This window comes from Danio rerio, chromosome 1, assembly GCF_052040795.2.
Source record: "Danio rerio strain M-AB ecotype USA chromosome 1, GRCz13ab, whole genome shotgun sequence".
In the NCBI taxonomy this organism is placed as follows: Eukaryota; Metazoa; Chordata; class Actinopteri; order Cypriniformes; family Danionidae; genus Danio; species Danio rerio.
In genome coordinates, this window is record NC_141021.1 from 54,415,001 (window position 1) to 54,430,686 (window position 15,686).

General features: G+C 37.6%; 1 protein-coding gene and 1 long non-coding RNA gene across 40 annotated transcripts in view; both read left to right on the plus strand.

Moving 5' to 3' along the window:
- The window catches only part of LOC147837523 (uncharacterized), an 8,240-nt gene extending 412 nt beyond the window's left edge, over positions 1-7,828 (plus strand). The window contains exons 1-4 of the long non-coding RNA XR_015477028.1: positions 1-515; positions 1,147-3,814; positions 3,856-4,567; positions 7,767-7,828. The exon at positions 1-515 is cut by the window's left edge and continues 412 nt beyond it. This is a non-coding gene — a long non-coding RNA (uncharacterized LOC147837523). The remainder of the gene's footprint in view (positions 516-1,146; positions 3,815-3,855; positions 4,568-7,766) is intronic.
- The window catches only part of nfixa (nuclear factor I/Xa), a 253,724-nt gene that overhangs the window by 69,774 nt on the left and 168,264 nt on the right, over positions 1-15,686 (plus strand). The gene's annotated exons all lie outside the window — the stretch shown is intronic.

Consider the following 15,686-nt stretch of genomic DNA (forward strand, 5'->3'; position numbering starts at 1 on the left):
CACAAAGAGCAAGTTTGTGATTCTAGTAGTGATTTTGCCTGGAGCGCTAAATGCTGTGTTATATAAGTATAGATGCCTAGTTCTGGACGTCTTTCAAAAACAAAAGCCTTATTTTTTTTTATAGTCTAGCTCCCTGGTTCAATAAAGGATTGACTCTTTCACTGGTGTTTTCCCATGATTTATTTTCAGTGCAGCATTCACTTTACTGACGCCGTCATCTACATCAAACACCTTACACTGTTGGCCAAACACCTTGCACCATACACCGAACACCTTGCACCATACGGCAAACACCGTAAGAGCTTGTATACAAAGAGAAAATGAAACCAAATGTAAGCAAATATGAAAACCGTATACAAACAAACAGACATCACTTAAACTCAATATACAAACTCAAAACAAACATATTAAACGAAGTGTCAGTACCTTGTTCTACAAACAAAAAACCAGAAGCTAAACCTTTAGTCCGTAGCAGACCGCACAGCTCAGACGCCGTGATCATGTGCGATCTTTCTGTGGGTCCGTTATATCCGCAATGGTAATTAATTCGAAATAAAAGACTTCCGGTTTTACACTGAACACTTCGTAACATAAATACCAAAAATATCAAATATACATATAATAAAGAAGAGAGAGAGGGAGAAAAGTATATACACAATATAAACATATTGTAGAAAAAGATGCAATAACATAGACACCATGTCAAAGTTATTTACATATAGTGTTTAAAGTGATTTTGATATAATTTACAGCGTGTATTTAATACGAAATGAAGGGAAAATGTTAAATAATTTACCATTTACATGATCTGCTTTCTATCTGAATATATTTTAAAGGGGTGGTCCAGAATGTAATATTAAGGCTTGGTTGTGTTTATAAGATGCAAAGCAATGTGTGCTCGTGTTTCACTTGAAGGAAATCGCGTTATTTTTTCATATATCTCACTTTGATTATACACAGCTACTCAGCTAACATGAAAACGACTGTCAAATTTCATAGCTCCTCTGAAAGGCCCGCCCTTAAGTGACTCTGATTGGTCATCGTCATAATGTGCTGCGATTGGCTGATCGGCTCCACATCCCGCCCATAAAAGCACACGCTTTTCTGCTGTGTAAACAATCTATGGAGTCAGATAAGACTCAAAAGAAATTCACGCAAAAGACACGATGTACACTTGCGTAGCCAAATTCACGTGCGTAAAATATTTATTTATATTCACGAAAACAATACACAAAATAAAAATACATTTTCATAAAGGCAAACATCGTAAGAGCTTGTATACAGCTTGTAAAAGAGTGTACAAAAAGTTTTGAATGTTTAAAACGTTCGAGTTCATCCTGAATGAGAATGTGCAAATCCTCTTTCACGTACGACTCCCCCTGGATACGTGTGTGTGTATTTTTTAAACTTTCCTGGCAGAAGCAGGCAACTCGTACCTCTTAGCCAATCAGATGAGAGCTGTATTCAATGAAACCTACTCTGCGCTCCTTTTGCGCAGTCTGTTCCTCTCCAGCATGTCGAATGGAGAAGGAGATGCACAGACTTCAAACAAGAACTATAAAAATTTTCTGAATTTCACTGACTAAAAACTTAATTTACATTATATTTATAATGAATGTACACTGGCTGTTGTTGTGCTTTAGTTGCCTAATATGTAAAACATACCCTATCATTCAGTAATAAATGCATAAATATAAGCATTTTAAATGATTCTTATGAGTTTATTTTTTCTTTGAGCTTGAAGCAAAAAAATTGACTAAAAATGACAACATAAACTAAGTGTTTATTTGCTTATCACTTGCTGTAGTGTACTACACACACAGGACTGCCGCTCACTGGATATGTTCTTTTTTTCGGACCATTTTCTGTAAACCCTAGAGACGGTCGTGCGTGGAAATTCCAGTAGATCAGCAGTTTCTGAAATACTCAAAGCAGCCAGTCTGGCACCAACAACCGTGCCACGTTCAAAGTCACTTAAATCACCTTTCTTCCCCATTCTGATGCTCGGTTTGAACTGCAGCAGATCGTCTTGACCATGTCTGCATGCCTAAATGCATTGAGTTGCTGCCATGTGATTGGCTGATTAGAAATGTTCATTAACAAGCAGTAGGTCAGGTGTACCTAATAAAGTGGCCAGTGAGTGCATATGACACAAATTACATATAAATGTAAATATCTTTTACAAAATGTATTTGTTTTTATGTATGTGTGTGTATCACATATACATTATATATACATTGTCGAAACAAGCTCTTATTTTGGATGCGATTAATCTTTTCCCGCCACTAAATGTTTGTTTTTCAGGATACTCTGATGAAAAGAGAGTTCAAATGAGCTCTTCTATCATAATAAATGGCACTTCTGTCAACGTTTTAACGCATCTTTGCTCACAGAATCCATTTCTTTAGCACAGTAAAAAGCCAAAGTTTAAAGTCCTGTCTACATAGGCGTCTTGCTCTGTCACCACACGCTTTCATCCATGTAAGCAGTGGGCAATTAACAGTGATTAATAGCGCATATCTCATTGTCGTCCTGTCAGCACGGCTTCAGAGAGCGTGTGAGAAATGTGCCGCTGCGAGCATGTGTCGTCTGACCGAGGTGCATCCTGTAATCCACTGTAATCTGGCTCAGGCCTATTAGCCATTAATTGATTGCGATATTTAATCCGAACGGACCATTATTTATGATGGTTATCATCGAAATTGCCTGTAATGGCGGATAATTATGGCCAGATGTGGTCAATCTGAGATTAGCTTTTAAAGTCAACACACATTACAGTAAACCGTCGCAGATGTGTAATATCCACACACACCCTCCCCCTTAATCTAAGCATCATGTTTGTGGAATGCAGGAACATGCGCAACTCCACTTTCTCCTAACCTCAAATGAAAGACATTACCCTTTGTCAACACACACACACACACACACACACACATGCATGCACATGCACACAGCTGCTCTGCAGGGTCTCTGTCACTACATTTGTGCTCATTATCACTTGTTTACTTGTTAAATTAATATTACCGCTTTAATTTTGTCATTTTTGTTTATTTATTGTTTGATTATTTTTGTACTATTTTATTTCACACTCATTATCGCACTGTTGGCATTACTTGACAAGGCTTGTGTTGCTTATTCATTTGTTGATGTTTCTCACATCGTGTCAAATGATGGTTTAGAAATCTTTGCAATCTGCTGATTTTGTAGTCAAGAATCATTTTGTGTTATTAAATAATGATAGAAACGTCTGTTCTGCATAAGTTCAGTCATTCGAAAGTCTTTTTTTTCATGAATACAGAATAGTCTCAAAGTAGAAATGTCACTCTAACTGTTTTGGTTCCCTCAAGAACTGCTCAGGGTTTTTATTTAAATGAGCAAAATCATCTGCTGAGATTTATTTTAACTCAGAATTCACAGGGAAAATATCAGAATTGTGTGTTTTTTTCCCAAACGGATTTTGAGAACAAAAGTTAGAATTGCAAAATGAAAACTCTAAAAATGAAAATAAAGACAGAATTATAAGAAATAAACGCAAATCTAAGGAATAAAAAGATGAAAAACAAAAACTCAGAATTCAGAGAAGAATCTGAGAAATGTGTCATTTTAAACACATTCTGAGAACAATAATTCCAAAATGAAGGTTCAGTCTGAAAAAAAGTGAATTTTGAGACGTAAACATGGAATTCTGAGGAAATATCATTGATAAAAAATACGAGACATTAACTCAGAATTAAAAACACAAAAATCAGAATTGATATAAATAATTATGAGGGGTGAAGAAATTCTGAAAAAACAAAAACCTGAATTTTGAGAAGTAAACTTGGAATTTCAATATGGAAAAGTCTGAATTTTGAGATGTAAACATGGAATTCTGAGCAAATATAATAGATTATTAAAAACACTCCCAAGTACAAAGAAAAAAGAAATCTAAATTGTGAGATATAAACAATTATGAAGGTGGAAAACATTAAAAAAAATCCAAATTTTAAGAAGTAAACTTGAAATTCCAGTAAAAAAAGTCTGAATTTTGAGATGTAAACATGGAATTCTGCAAAATTATAATCGGTAAATTCTCGGAATACAAAGAAGAAAAATCTAAATTATGAGATATAAGCAATTATGTGGGGGAGAAGAATTCTGGAAAATATTTTCAGAATTTTAAGAAGTAAACTTGGAATTTTGAGGAAATATATTAAATTAAAACAAGATGACGTGTAAACTCAGAATTTAAAGAAAAATCTGAGAAATTTGTTATTTAAATTGCAAAATGAAAATTTGAAATTGCAAAAAAAAAAAGGTAAATGTAAAAAAATGTAGATGTAAACATGGAATTCCAAGTAAATATAAAAGATTTTGACAGAAATTTGGGATATTTTTTTCACATATTCTGAGAACAAAAATTGCAAAAACAAAATCTAAAACAAAGTCTGAATTTTGAGAAGTAAATTTTGAGGAAATATAGTATATTAAATAAACACTCTGAATACAAAGAAGAAAATTCACAATTGTGAGATATAAACAATTATGACGGAAAAAAATCTAACAAAAACTGTCAAATTTTTAAGAAGTAAACATAGAATTCTGAGGAAATGTTGAAGATTAAAAAAGACTCAGAATACAAAACAAAAATCAGAATTGTAAGCTATAAACATTTATGACTGGGGAAAAAATTCTGGAGAATTTGGAGAAATAAACATGGACTACTCAGGAAATTTAGATTAAAAAGAAACGAGGTGTAAACTCATGAAATAAGAATTGTGATATACAGTATAAACAACTTTATGTGTCTGAATTTTAAATAAACTTTGAATTCCAATATGAAAAGTCTAAATTTTGAGATATAACCATGGAATTCTAAGGAAATATAATAGATTATAAAAGACACCGAATACATAGAACAAAAAAATCTAAATTGTGAGATATAAACAATTACGTAGGGGCGAACATTTCTGGAAAAAATTGTCTGAATTTTGAGATGTAAGCATAGAGCTCCATGGGGTGAAAAGGTGATTAAATCATTTATATTTCAATAGAACCTTTTATTTTTAACAGTGATTACAGTTTAAAATCCATATTTAGTGAATGATCACTTCAAACCATTGAATCACTCTTGATTTGAGCTGCTCTCAGATCAGTTAGTAAGGCTGCTTGCAGATTAGCGTCAGTGTCCCCGTCACTTTGTGGATTTAGGGAGGAATGTGGTGAGAAGGGAGGGATGGTGGTTTTGAAGTGATTGGAGAGAGCGATGGCGGTTTTTAAACGAGTTCAGTGAGGGATGGTGGTTTTTAAAGGCGTGGAGGAGGTGATGTTTATTGACTTATGGACCGCGGCGGCCATAGAGGGTTATTTAGAAGAATGGCTGGCAGCTCTCCAGCGACGGAGACGTGTGTGCATATGTGTGTATTTTAACACGTTAAACTAATCACGCTGTGCAGCTTCGACAGGAACGAGACCTGAGTAAAAGTTACCCATAATCCCCCTGTGTTCAACAGATGTTTATTTTGTTGTAGGGTGTTATAAATGGGCGCAGGAGAAGTGGTGCCTGTTTCCTTATTGGGAACATTTACATGCTAGAACGGTTTCTCTTGCTCACATTCTTGCTCGGTTCCCAAACCTAATGAGCTGTCTACTTATCCAGCATCAGAAACCACACTCCTAACACTAAAACTGTTACTATTACTCAACTGTTAGGGTTGAGTCGATAGACGATGCCATCATCCATCGCCGATGGCCGATAGACATCCCCATGCTGAGCCTGCATCACGGTCTTCCGCCCCTCCCCCATTGCAGCAGCAACCCACTCGTGAAAAATGTAACCAAACCGGTCCTACACCACCCAACCCGCTCCAAGCTGGAATCGAACCGGCAACCTTCCGCATGGGAGTCATTTGCTCTAACAAGGAGGGTACAGAGCATGGCCTCTAGCGTCTGTCGCTAGAGCACCTTTAGAGGTCAGAGGAGTGAGGTCTACCTGCACAGCACTTACTAGCTGACCTTCGTTACACACGTCCACACTGGCGCTCCACCTTGCGTTTCTGAAAACCCCTCCTTCCACACTATACTGCTGAAAACGCACATGTGACCATGTGACCAATCATGTTACCACACACGCAATAACATAAACATACACACACACAATCTGTTATGCACTGCAGCGTACACACACGTATGAGCTCCAGCAGTCAGCGGGTGCTTTGAGCACAAAACCCCAAAGAGCAGTGCACGTCTGTCAGTTTATCAAGGATGTACCGCTGGATGGCGTCTCACTATAGTTGTTACACGTGATATTTGTTTAACCTTGTCTTTATCTAATGACTCTTCGTCTTTTGAATCTATCAGGTAATGTGTCACTGCGCCAGTACACTGCTTCAATCTTTCGCTTTCACGCTTGTACTTCATAATAATTTTAGCCAAAACCTCAGATACTGTTGGTTGGTTGCTGTTGGTTGTGCACCTTTTTTTTACCAACCAAGTTTGTCGACACCCTTATAACGACACGAATCACTCCGCCTTTTCATGCCAGAGTCCTACAGAAAAAGAGTTTGACAGGTGGTAATTTGTGTGTAACTTATCTTTATTTGTTTATGAGTAAAACAAAGACCATGGGGGGTCAGGTAGTTTAAACTGTAGGCTACAAATAATTCATTATGAATTAATTAGCTCTTAATGAATAATTAATTATCCGCCGCCTACAAAGACGATGCCATCGTTTATCGCAATATTTCACATTAGACATCGTACAATGGCAAATTGGTCGACATAACCCAACCCTACTTTCTGTGCATGTTGAATGTCTACAGGGTGTCTGTGGGGTCTTAAAAAGTCTTAAAACAAATTTGAAAAACTAAATTTTAGTAAAAAAAATAAAATTAAATTTAGATTTTTTAGATAAAAAAAAAGATTCTCAACAAGGTTAAGATCTGGACTCTGTGGTGGCCAGTCCAATTGTAAAAATGATGCCTCGTGCTGCTTGAACCACTTTTTTTTTTAGAATGTGAGGTCTGTGAATCCTACCATTGTTATCTGTCAGGGAAGAAAGAAATCCATGGATGGCATAACCTGGTAAATCAGTATATTGAGGTGTTCAGCTGATCTTATTTGTAAAAAGTCTTAAATTCACTGAAATATTGTGTTGTAGGTCTTTTTTGATGGGGCAAGTTTTCTGCTAGACCAGTGCTTAATTTGTAAATTGCGAGGTCCGAGAAAAGATCATGGTACCCGATCCGGCTTGTTACCTGAGGATGTAGAGGTGTCATGCACGAAAGTGAAGAGCGGGGTCGTTGTGGACGAAAGAGTGGGGGGATGGGTGGCGGGGGGGATTGTTGGATGTTGAAGGGGTGTCGCGGACAAAAGTGAAGAGGGTTGGCGAGTCGTGGAAGAAAGTAAAAGTGAACGGTTGACAGGTAGAAGAGTGGTTGGGGGGAGATTGGTAAAATGAGGTGGCTGATCAGATTTCAGAGGTTCTGGATCCGGCGTGCTCCAGCACAGTTAGACCAACCAATGGCCAGTAGAAAAAAAATCCTTCACGTTTAGTTCTGTAGAAGGAATAAACTTGGAATTCCAGCATGAAAACGTCTGAATTTTAACATGTAAACATGAAATTTTAAGGATAATAAAAGGATTCAGAATACAAAGAACAAAAAAAGCTAATTTTGAGATATTAATAATTATGCAGGGGAGAGCAAATCTGGAAAAAAATGTCTGAATTTTGAGAATACCTATATGAAAAGTCTCATATCAAAGAGGGGCGATGTCTGAATTTTTAGAAATAAACTTGAAATTCTAATATGAAAGAGTCTGAATTTTGAGATGTAAACATGGAATTCTGAGGAAATGTAGTAGATTATAAAAGATTCTAAAATTTCATTCATAATGGTCTTAAATTTGACTTGATTGAACCAGCAGAAACCCTGTGTCTGTTCAGAGTTCTCCAAATCAGTGACTTATGAGGTTCCATTTCAGTTCAGTCTCTATGTAGACATCGAGGCAGATCGCTAGATACTGTTTGCACTCACTGCATGCATATTCATAAATCTCAATCTCTGTGAAGTTCTCAGACACACTGAGATGTGTTCAGATGCCTCTTGGCAGTTTCTGTCAAAGTGTTTTTAAAATATACGCCAAAATCTGCAGACACAAAATATAATCACAGTTGATGTGCAATTGGCAAATATTGCGCAGCTGTTTATTTTCTTCTCTCGTTTTGGAAGTATAGGAGTCACAATTCGTCAAAGCAACAACATCACCACAGGAGGCAAATCTCTCCAGGCAACCCAAAGCAGATTTGTTAGTAAACTACTGCAGGTTGTGCCAATTAAAATGATGAATTGTGATTTCTGTTTATGTAAGTGAGTTAATCAGAGCACATCTGTAAACAGATGACTGCTGTCAGTGTTATGGCCCAGCTGATGTTAGAAAACAAGGAGCCGTCAATAAATGTTGGACGGATTTACAGTTGAACTGCAGCTCTTTCAGATGTGCTGGAGAGTGGAGTTCAGATGCTGAAGTATTATGATAGTTCATCTGTGTGTTTTAAATATTTGTATTAGGGCTGTCAATAGATTCATTTCTGATTTGGTCTTGTTTGAACTCTCAGCAGTGAAAATTAACCCACACTCAACTGAACTAAACTCTGAAAACTGAACTGGCCCAATTTCAATTCACTATAATCGTCTATGTTAAGCTGCTTTGACACAATATACATTGTAAAAGTGCTATAGAAATAAAGATGAATTTAATTTAATTTAATTAAGACGCCATGGCTCCATCAATTCATCCATCCACCCGTAGCCTGTCCAAATAAAGTAACGGTCTAATATAATTGGACCGCCTTTAGCTTTTTATAATGGCATGCATTCACAGTCGCATCATTTCAGTGTCGCAACATTTATTTATGCCTAGAGTTGCATTCTTTGTCAAAATCTTGTATAGATGCTGGTAGAATCAGACCACTGAGCAAAGTTTGCTTCTGCATGTGCCAAAGATTCTCAATAGGGTTAAGGTCTGGACTCTGTGGTGGCCAGTCCATGTGTAAATCTCATGCTCCTTGAACCACTTTTTCACAATTTGAGGCTAGTGAGTCCTATTTCCTTCTGTCAGAGAAGTAAAAAATCCATTGATGGAATAACCTGGTCATTCAGTACATGCAGGTGGTCAGCTGATTTAATTTTTTGAGCTCATAACATTTCTGAATCTCAACCAGACCAACTGTAGCATCCTCAGGTCACAACACTGGCCCCAAAGGCTTTTATATTCAACACTAGGCATGATGGGTGTCCATCCCTCTCTTTTTAGTCTAATGCACCATCACTCTGGGACAAGGCAAATCTGGATTCATCAGACCACATGAGCTTCATCCAATGCTGTAGAGTCCAATTATTATGCCTAGCAAATTAAAGCCTTTTCTTTCCAAGTTAGCCTCACTTATTGGGCTAAAATTAAGGCTGCACATCTGTTTAGACCCTAATCCTTTGAGTTCACTTTGCATTATGTGTGTAAATACTCCTACATTCAGTTAACAACATAGTTATGAGTTATTGATTGACAATATTGATCATTCATATTTCTTTCTCAAAGATGATGGTTCACTACTATACTTCCTATTTTTAATAATGCAGTGGACAGGGCATTCATTCATTCATTCATTTATTCATACATTCGTTTTCCTTAGGCTAAGTTCCTTTATTCATGAGGGGGCCCCCCCAAGTGGAATGAACCCGCCAATTTATCCAGAATATGTTTTACACAGCAGATTCCCTTCTAGCTGTAACCCAGTACTGGGAAACATCCATAGACACTCATTTACACACACTCATACACTACGGCCAATTTAATTCATCCAATTCATCTATAGCGTATGGGTTTGGACTGTGGGGGAAACCGGAACACCTGGAGGAAACCCAACACGTTGGAGAACATACAAACTCCACACAGAAATGCCAACTGATTTCACCAGGACTCGGACCAGCAACCTTCTTGCTGTGAGGTGACAGTGCTAACCACTGAGCCACCATGTCAATTCTTAACCCATACCATTGAAGTCAGAATTATTAACCCCCCTTTGGATTTTAATTTCTTTTTTTAATATTTCCCAAATGATGTTTAACAGAGCAAGGAAATTTTGACAGTATGTCTGATAATATTTTTTTCTTCTGGAGAAAGTCTTGTTTGTTTTATTTTGGCTAGAATAAAAGCAGTTTTTATTTTTTTAAAAACGATTTTAAGGTCAATATTATTAGCCTCTTTAAGCAATTTTTTTCGATAGTCTACAGAACAAACCATCGTTATACATTAACTTGCCGAATTACCCTAACCTGCCTAGTTAACTTAATTAACCTAGTCAAGCCTTTAAATGTCACTTTAAGCTGTATAGAAGTGTCTTGAAAAATATCTAGTCAAATATTATTTACTGTCATCATGGCAAAGATAAAATAAATCAGTTATTAGAAATTAAAACTATCATGTTTAGAAATTTGTTTAAAAAATCTTCTCTCCGTTAAACAGAAATTGGGGAAAAAAATAAACAGGGGGGCTAATAATTATGACTTTAGCTGTAAATAGAATACATAATAAAAATAAACAAATTTGTTGTCGTAAGTAGGGGGCAGGGATTTGTTAAACCGATGGCAGAGAGATGGAAACTTGTTTGAAAACAGTCATTATTGTTACAGATTGGTTTGTGTCATGAATTGCACTCTTTATAGCTATCCATTTAAATTATCAGTCACTGAAGCCAGATTTCTCAGGTGACATGATGATCATGTTTATGACAGATTTATGAAAAAGTTTTTTCGATAACATCAAGTTGTCGTGATAAAGGCTCCTTTAAACAATGCCATCTTTCCATTTAAAAGGACAAAACCGAGCGAGTAAAGGTCCCATGAAAGTTTTTAGATGTTACCATCGGTAATGTTAGTTAATAGGAAATCTATAAGTCAGTGCGCACCGAAACAGCATCAAAATGTGCATTGCAGTTTGTAAATAAAGTTAGGAGTTTGTCACTTCCGCCTAAATGGATCCACGGTTTTATGCACGCCACCTCATACTTCAGTTTCTCATCAAATCTTCCGACCAATCAAATGCTTTCTAGTATCTGACATGCCCCGCCCCCTTAAAGATGCTTCACATTCGATGTGCCTAAGCTCAACTACTCTCACTGGCAAATCTGTGACAAAACAAAACACTATTGGCTGTTTTGTAAAAAAGGGGAGGAGCTAAACTACATCCCACCCTCTCTTCATGGTTGAGATTACGTCAAATATTAAATAAAATGCACATTTCAAAGCACTTCAGTGACAGTTCATGATGTGTTATGTCATGATTATAAAGGTGTCTTATGAACACTCCTTTGAAGTAAAGTATTACCCATGTTTTTTATTATGGGGATGATTTTTACCAGTATATTTCAAATGATAATATACTGCACATCCCTTGTCTTTTTTCTCAATACATTCACCTCAGTGAGTCAATACTGCAGCAGTGGTGTGACTGGCACGTTGCCAGCGTCCAGCCTCACTCTCATGATATGTGTGTTTAGACTGGCTTTCACTGAGGTGGTAAAATCCAGACCTGAACCTGAAGGCGCAGCACAGTCAGCCCTGTGAGTTATGCCAGCCTTTCAGCAGTGCTGCCCACCGCAGGAAAGAGAGAGGGGCAGTATTTAAAGGCTTGCTCGAAATGTTTTGGCAGGGATGTAATCGTGATCTTGGCATCGGACGCAGACTCGGTCTAAGGAACTGGGTCATGTTCGGGTTAGCACTTTTGCAGCGTCTGCTCGCAGAGAATGACTAAATGAGCTCAATATCTGGCAGCGTTCGGACAATGCTTATCATTACACTCAAGTCAGGCCGTCAAGCAGCGGAGGTTTATGTGCGTTTTATTATTCACCGATGATGTCATCGGCTCATTACTGCTGGCCTCGGATCAGTTGATTCACAAGCATTTGGAAATTGAAAGAGATCATTGGTGGAGGAATGTATCAGGATCAGTAAAAGATGTTGGACAACAGAGGTCAGATACTGAGCGCGAGCATTAGCATGAACGCGGTGCCAGCTTACCTGCGCGATAAAGAGCTTTTGGAGGCTGGCTTATTTTTCTTTTATTATGTTAACATGTTGTTCTTATCTCCTCCATTGGAAGCGCTTGTTTTTCTCTGTGTACAGACTCTATGGCAGAGATGCTCAAATTACAGCGCTCGGGGCCCACTTTCAGAAAATGCACAGACCTGATAATGAATTTGGGTTTAAAATATGCAGTGATCAACAGTTGAGACGGGCGCTTTATCAGCGGTTTTGTTTTCCCAAGTATTTTGTGCTATCATCATCATCGAAACATTTCATTGTTACGTTCCATCATTTAACGGTTGTTCATTTGCATTGATTGTTCATTGGAATCTTACCATTGCACAAAAGGTCGTGTGTTTTCTATGAGGATTGAAAAGGGTTTTCTTTAAAGGGATAGTTCATCCAAACTGAAAATTCTGTCATCATTTAACCAAACTCTTTACTTGTTCCAGTCCAGTTTGAGCTTCTTTCCTCTGTTGAACTCAAAAGAAGATGGACGACATGAAAGAATTAAGTTAACTTATTAGTTTTTGCAAATTTCAGTGAATTGGACATAAAACAAATACTTTTTTCCCCCAAAAACCTCAAGAATTGTGTTGTTTCACCTCATTTATATTAAGTAGTTTAAACAAATAGCGAACGTCATCTTTTGAGTGAAGAAAGATGGAAACCTGTAACCACTGACTTCCTTTGTATTTGTTTTTCCTACTATGGAAGTCAATGGTTACATTTTTTTCTCAAAATATCTTCTTTTGTCTTTAACAAAATAAAGAAACTTGAAACTGATTTTGGGTTGAGGGCGGCATGGTGGCTCAGTGGTTAGCACTGTCGCCTCACAGCAAGAAGGTCGTTGGTTCAAGTCCCGGCTGGGCCAGTTGGCATTTTTTTGTAAAGTTTGCATGTTCTCCCCGTGTTGGAGCTATAGGTAAATTGGCCATAGTATGGGTGTTTCCCATTATTGGGTTGCTGCTGGAAGGGCATCCGCTGTGTAAAACATGCTGGAATAGTTAGCGGTTCATTCCGCTGTGGCGATCCCTGATAAATAAGGGAATAAGCCGAAAGAAAATGAATGAATGAATGAATGAATTTTGGGGTGAACTATTCTGTTAAACCCTCAAGCCACTTTAACGTCAAAAACACATCAAAACCTTGACGTCATTTGAGACGCACACATTGATGCTTTTTTGACCACCTAAATAACAATACAAAAAGTATTCTAATAAGATCATTTGTGTTCATCTGAAAGCTTCAAATTAGGGCTGTGCGTTCAATTGAAATCGTATCGAAATCGCGAATATTGAATTTGAACATGCAAGATTTCTGAATCCCCTTACAGCATGATTTTCCTGCAGTATGCTATTTGAACCAATCATAACGTAGTGCGTCTGAAAAGAGAGTGAGAACTGGAGACTGAACAGCCTGCATAAAACAGGGATGATGAGTTCTGCACAGAAGGACCTAGTGCCCCCCCAAAAAAGTCAACATCTGTGATGTGGGATTACTTTGCCTGATATATCGCTGAACCAGGTTATTTGTAAGACCTGTCAGTCACATGTTGCATCTAAAAAGTGTGTTTAAAGCATGAGGAGCGTCTCTTCCTACAGCATTTTAAATGTGATTTGTGCTTCTTTGTCGATTGTCATTGCTGAGCGCCCATCAACTGTTTTCTCAAACTATGACAAAATAACAAAACATTGCTGTAGTTCTGATACAAGTTTCATTTACGCAAGCGTGCTGCTCCAAATTTGCACGGTCAACAAAGACTATAGAATGCACAAGACATGTCACTCGTATCTTTATGAATGGAGAAAAGTGTAACAGTCAATATGGTGAATTAAGCCACACCTACTAGTACAGTAGCCAATCATCGATCGTTATAGACGATACTCTGGGGCAGTGGTTTGGACCAGACGTGAGTTTCTGCAGATTTTGTGGGATTTGGATGTTTAGAAATGAAACTAAAGTGACAGCTGTTTATGTTAATGGTGATTCCTAACATGAAATTCAATCATGAGATTGGCAAGCAGTTTTGGAGAATTTGATGTTTCCCCATTCAGACAGGGTTTCAAAGATGGCCGTTGAGTGAAATGACTTGCCTAAAGAGACTTTGGCGGTCAAGCTGCGCACCTCCATTGGAAATGCCAAGAAAGTGTCACAAAGAGGTGATCTAAGATCTACGCATGGCAAAAAAAATCTGTGGACACATACATTTTTTATTTCATTTATTTAATTATTTATTTTTGCGATAGGACTGTTCTAGAGACTGAGGCTGTGCCTACTACTCAGTAGGTACTGCATTTAAATTTAAACGTACTACTCGACCGTTAGAAAAGTATGTTCTATACAGGATGATTGTGAACAGTACGAATAGAACTCGGGTGTACTACATTCGACATTTTGTCATGATCACGTGACCTACCCACGTCCGTTGCATCGCTTCACTCCCATTCATGAATTCTCTCGCAAGGGCGTGATGGGATAGCATAGCGTCCATCTGATCCACACTTCAGAATCTCGCCGGAAGTAGTAGGTCATCTGGGTACTTCTCGCATACTGATTTTCGAATTCTATGATTTCGGACATACTACTCGGCTTGCTTGTTTATAGCGTACTATATAGTATGGAAGTATGTAATTTTGGACGCAGCTAGTTTGTTACACCTTTTTTTTAGAGACATAGGTCTTTGATAAAGATCTAATTGTTTTGCTTTGGAAATATGTTTCAGATTCACATTATAAAACGTCTGTGTGTATCAAAATCGCTATATTGTTCAGGAAAATTGAGCCCTACTTCACTTCCAAATTTACTCTGTATTTTATGTCTTCATTGCATGTAAGCAAGCTTGATGTCAAAACAATGTCGAATTGACAGTCCTGTAATCACTGTTTGATGTGGTAGATGTCAATTTGATGTCGTTTTGACTATAAAGTATTCATTTGACATCAGATTGATTTGTGTTTTTGATGTTTTTTTGATGTCGTTTTGACATCAAGATGTCCACTGGTTTCTTTATAATACACTTTTAGACTTTTTAAAACAGTATCTTTGAAGTGATTTCTAAACATGCAAATCTTACGTAAATATGGTGTACTCTATACCCAATATTTAAAGAAACAAATTTGCTATAATTAATGTGTACATTGCAAAACCTTCACCCCATCTGCAATGCAAACAAGCGGCCCAGCGTGCAATCAGCAGAGACGTTGCAATACAATCAGTGTGTTTTGTATTATTTTGCATGATACGATTGAGACCGTGACCGCTCATAGTGCAACTAAAACATCATTTGTGTTTACAGTGGTGTGCTGGAGTTTCAGTAGCAGTTTCTCAGTGTTCGCCGCACATCAGAAGACATAAATCATTCTGTTCCAGCGCTTGTTTTTTTTCTTTTTCCTCCAAATCTTGATTTCCAGCCCTAATTACACTAACTGCCTAGTGTGAGTGTTTTCTTTCATTGTATCTGAGAGGTAAGGCCTCGGGTTGAAGCATTGATATGCACATATTGGATTTCTTAAGGGGATGCAAAGGAATGTTAACCATATTATCCCACTTAGAGGCTCTCGGGGTTGCCAAGTTCTGTCTCGGGAACTCTGTGCATTGTGCTTGTCGTCCCACACTGCGGTC